Consider the following 5,875-nt stretch of genomic DNA (forward strand, 5'->3'; position numbering starts at 1 on the left):
TCCTCTTTAAACAGAAACTAAAACGATTCAACTAAAAGAACAAGACAATTCACTCTTAAAGAGATGAAAACTCATAAACTTTACATACACCCAAACTTTCCTAAAATACACCCAAATATTCTTGATTTACACCCGAACGTTTGATATAAAATGTAAAAAATTCATCAGAACTAGTACATTAGATTCAATTCAAATAAGGAACAATGAACAACAAATTTCACAGGCAAAGTCCATGCATTATTTAGCTACACAATCATAAACTATTAACTGGATTCAAATTTAGATTCAATTATTAACTGGAATTAAACCACATCTCAGTAACTTCATTGGATTCAAATTCAAAATCCACTTTGTTCTGGTTCAGCTGACAATCTGAAGTTGAATCATCCATTATCTTCAAAACGATTTCAGAGCTTGATTTCAGAAACAATGAAAAATGAGAAAATCGAAGAAAGAGAACAGAGAGAAAAATTTACGTAAACGGCGAAGGAGAAGACAGAGAGAAACGCACGAAAGAGATCGAAGAGAGAAGGCAAGAAAACGCAGAAGAAATTCGAAAAATGAAACGAAATCCTTTTAAAAAAGGAAGTTATATATTCGCGTGTTGATTGATTGAAAAATCTGTTAAGGAGGTGCGTGAACCATACGTGCCATAAGAAGCGCGTTTTAGGGATAGGGGATATTGAGGACTTGTAAGACTTGTATAGTGAAAAGGCTTGTATATGGAGATTAATTGTATAAACAATTTCAGAAAAAAATTTAATAGTTAATCTATTATCTTTTTTGTTTTCGTCTAATTTAAATGTTATTTATTGTTTTTAAAAAGAAAATCTTTTAAAAAATTTAATAATATGTGACGAGGAATATCGAATAAATTATACAGAAACTAATTAAAATACAACACAAAAATATCTTTAATAAAAGATGAAATATGCATCTTTATTTGAGTGATCCCTGTGTGTACAAACAAAAATTTTAAAAGAATAGCCATACAAACATGATGGGGTTCGAATGTAGTGACAAGGAAGAAGAGAGAAATATAAAGAAATAGTTACTAGAAGTTTTGAATTATCTTGTAATCATCAATTCTTATATCAAGAATTACTCCAAGACTGTTACCTAACTATATTAGGAAATGTAACTAACTAACTAATACCTTTTGGAAATGTAACTAACTAACTAACTAATACCTAACTAACTAACAAGTTTTGGTGAAGTCACCATTGGTGCCGTAACAGGCTTGGAACGTGTAAACGGTTGCTTGATTGCCAAGCATTTTTTCCCCGCTTCCAAGACAACCACCTCCACGAGCACCTCTTCTTCCACCAGAATTTCTACCAAAAAATCTTTGATTTGATGAATCAATTTGAGCAAGTTGAGCCTGAGCTAATCCAATGGACAATTGTTTAAATTTGTCCATGCTTTCTTCATGGGAGACAAGCAGTGTTTAAACCTCACCAATGTTGAAAATTTCAAGTTTGGCCTGAACAAGAGTGATACAATTCGAGTATTCTTCTAGGAGGCCTTCACAAATTGCTTCAATATGAGATCATCGGAGATATCATAACCAAGAGTTAAAGAATCAACCAATTTCTTAATATTAGCAAGAACAGTGCTTGCGGTATTTGCTGCTTTAGAGTCAAATTGAGATGGTTCTTTACCTTTAACAATGTTGTCTTGCAAATTTTGATCTCTGATGGCAAATAGAGCAGCTTGTTGCCATGTAACAGAAAACAATTACAAACTTATGTTCAGGGACATAAAAATATTCTAAGCTCTTGATTTTCCAAAATGTTCTTACCATTATAAATTTTGTTCTCTTTTAATCATTGAAGTTTTTCCTTTTTTATTATTCTGTTTCTACCAAATCATTGTAAAATATCAGAATTATCTCATATTTTAACTCTTTGATATTCTATAACGATTAAGATATAGCGTTTAATTTATTGAATAAACTACCATTTGTACTCACGAAAGTTAAAAACGCTGACATATCTACCCATAGAAAAAAGAAATTACCATTTGTACTCATAAAAAATTGTTTTTACAGACAAAATTATCCAAACCCTAAAAAATTATCTAAAATCCCTAAATTACCCTTCTCTCCACACTATCATCTCTTTCCTCCCTCCTCTCTCTCAAAGTTCTCAGCCACCCAATCCTAGCATCAACCACAAACCACCGTCTCACCCTCCTCATCATCCTTCACCCTTCTCCGCTAGCAACATCGCGGACCTCCGCCAGCCCAGGAGCACCGCGCCAGCTTCTCCTCGCCACCATCACCATCGACCTCAAACCAGAGCCTACCGCGTCAGAGACCCTCCTCTTCACGCTACCTTATCGCCGCTATAGCCAACCCTCTTCACCTCTTTCTGCGTCGTAGAACCACCACCGCCGCTGCCCTTCCAGTTGGGAGGAACAGCGCCGAGGTCGCGGTCGTTGAAACTCTCTCTCTGTCAGGACAGGTGTCAATGACTCCAATGACGAGATCGGAACCGAAATCCGTCTCCTTGAGGAGGCCGGCCCTGTCGGCAGTTTTGAAGCCCAAGAACTGCGGCGAGCGGGTAATGTGGAGTTGGCGGACCTGCTCCGGATCACTGCGACGACGTGGGACAGGGATTCCAGCTTCTGGGCCTCTAAAGGTGAGAGCTTTGCTGAGAAGCCGTGAAAGACAGTGTCGTAAGTGTGAAGGACGGCGGCGGAGGCGGCGGTGGTGGTGGTTTCAGCTGTAGTGGCATGGTTGATAATAGAAACGAGAGATGATTCGTACCAGTGCTTGTGGGTTGGGAAGATGGAGAGCTTGGCTTCATGGTGGACTTGCACCGTGAAGGTGCTCTTCTTCTTCGGGGAAGCGACAGCAAGTGTTGCTGTGACTATGAGGATGAAAGAGAGGAGGGTGTGGCAAGGAGCCATTGGAGCAGCTGTGGGGACTGAGTGGGAAGTAATGGTGAGAGTGTGTTAGAAAGAGAAAGAGGGGTGGTGGCTGGGTAAAGAGGGTGGTGGTGCGATTTGAGATTAGAAAGGGAAAGAGGGGTGGTGGTTGGGTGAAGAAGGTTAGGGTTAGAAAGGTGATTGGGTGAAGGAGGTGGTGTGGTGGTGAAGATAAGGGTAATTTAGGGATTTTAGATAATTTTTTAGGGTTTGGATAATTTTGCCAGTAAAAACAATTTTTTATGGGTACAAATGGTAATTTCTTTTTTCTATGGGTAGATATGTCAGCGTTTTCAACTTTCGTGGGTACAAATGGTAGTTTATTCTAATTTATTTGTTTTCACTTGGAAATTCTGTAAAGTGTAAAAGATAAGTTATCTATGATCATATATATACAATTCTTTTTTATGAATCTATATACTTAGACGTGTTTAATATGCAATAGTTTGACTATAATTTATCTTGGTGATTTTTTTCATGCACTTCTTTATCTAGTACTCATTTTCAAGGATAGAGAACAGTTGAAAATGAGTAGTTTTCTGTTATTCTATTAAAATCAAGATTGTCTTGCTGGTATCTTGATATCAGTTCTGAAGCTCCAGTATATATATGAGATGGAGTATGAATTGTATGTGTGCTTTTCATAACAATGTGATACACAAAATCAAATTCATTCAATTAGCAATTCTTCAATTCTTTATTATCAAACTTTGATATGTTCTTCAATAACGTGCTCTTCAAGAAACTTCACATGGTATCTAGAGCTTGAAGATTCTTGGTACTTGATTCAATGGCTCTTACTATTATTGATTCTACTGCAAATGCTAAGCCCCCGTTCTTTGCCAGCAGTCTTTGCAATCTTTGGTTAGAATCTTCAAAGTCATATTCAACCGAATCAACAACCTATACCATTTGCAACCGATGCTGATCAAGTTGCAGGCACAGTTTCTAAAGCATATACAGATTGGAATCTTCAAGATTACAATCTTGGATCATGGCTTCTAGCATCCATGGATGTTTCTTTCAAAAGCAGAATGATGCATTATAAAACTGCTATTGAAATTTGAGAAAAAATGCAAGTGCATTTCGCTTCCTCCACAAAGATCAAAGCAAAGCAATTCAAGTCTCAATTGAAAAACTTCAAGAAGACGAGTTTTTCCACTTCAGAGTATGTTGCTAAAATCAAGAAGTTGGAGGATTCTTTATCAGCAATTGGTCATCCTATTTCCAATGATGATCACATTGATGCACTATGTGATGGTCTTACAAAAGAGTATGCTCCATTCATCACCACTGTAAGGGACAAGTCAGACATGTATATTATTGATGCGGTTAAAACTCTTCTTATTTCTCATGATGACATGTTAGAAAAGTTTAAACAAAACTCTTCTGGAATTGCTCTAGTAAATCTTTCTCAGTCATCATCTTCAACTCCAAATTTTCTTGGAAGAGGTAATTTTGGTGGCAGAAGAGGTAAAGCAAGCAAATTTTCTAGAGGTGCAGTGGTAGAGGTTCTTGGCAACTCAATAATCGACCTTTCTGTCAACTTTGTGGAAAGTTAGGACATGTTGTCCTTCAATGCTTTCATAGATTTGATCTAAATTTTTATGGACCTTCCCTTTTTGCTACACCACCTCTAATTCCTCAATCTACTCAGAATTCTGGGAATTATTCTACTTCACAAACTCCTCAATCCTTACCATCATCTACAATTTTCAATCAACCTGCTTCATATCTTGCCACACCATCAACAATCTCATAAGCTTCTTGGTACCCAGATTCTGGGACTTCTCATCATCTAACAAATGATCAATCAAACCTATATTCCTCTTCTGAATATGGTGGCAATGATCAACCTATGTAGCCAATGGGACAGGTTTGAAAATATCTCACATTGCTACAAATTACTTGTCTGATTCTTTCTCTAAAAATATTTTTGTTCTTCGAAATATTTTACATATCCCTAAACTCACTCAAAATTTAATCAGTGTCTCTCAATTTTGTTTAGATAACAATGTTTATTTTGAATTTCATGTTTTTTACAGCTTGATTGAATCACAGGTTACACATCAAATTCTTCTTTAGGGGCATCTTAAGAATTGAGCTTATGAATTTCATGGCCTTATTATACCTAAATTTATTCAACATATTTCATCCTATCATACTATTCGTAGTCAGTGTAATTTTTCTAATAGAATTTGGCATCAAAGGCTTGGTCATCCCTCTTACAATATTGTTAAAGCTGTGATACAATCTTGTAACATTCCTTGCACTCTCAATAAAATTGAATCTTTGTTTTGCAATGCTTGCAGCCTTGCTAAAATGTATACGCTGCCATTTCCATATTCTAAGACTATTTATCACTTTCCTCTTGAACTTGTATATGTAGATGTATGGGGACCAGCTCCCGTAATCTTTAGGTTAGGATATAAATACTATATAAGCTTTTCAATGAGTCTAGTTTACCATTCAATGAAATGTTCTCAAATCATTCATATTCTAACTCTCTGAATACTGATTCATTTATTAATTTACATACAAATCAGGTTCCTTCCTCTTCAAGCAATCAGTCCTTTCCTATTTCATTTACCACTCCTTCTACTTCTCATAATTTATCTTCTTCTATTATTGAAAATAACTCTATGCATACAAATACAATGAATTTAGACCATTTTGTATTTTTTCTTACTTTGCTATTTTATTTTGCCAATTTATTTTTGCTTTTAGCTTCGACTATGTGGTTTATATAATGAAATGGCTCGAGATATTTGAATCAAAAAACATTGAAAAGGGCAAATATGACTGAGAGAATTGGACGCAGGTAATTATATTTAAAAATATATAACTCTGTATTACTTTGCTAAATTAATGGAGTTTAGTAAAAAGAAATTTTTTTAAACTGTGGCGGAGGTGGACCATTTCAAAGTTGAAGACGCTTAGCGGA

This window comes from Arachis ipaensis, chromosome B2, assembly GCF_059453495.1.
Source record: "Arachis ipaensis isolate K30076 ecotype BB chromosome B2, ASM5945349v1, whole genome shotgun sequence".
Taxonomy (NCBI): Eukaryota; Viridiplantae; Streptophyta; class Magnoliopsida; order Fabales; family Fabaceae; genus Arachis; species Arachis ipaensis.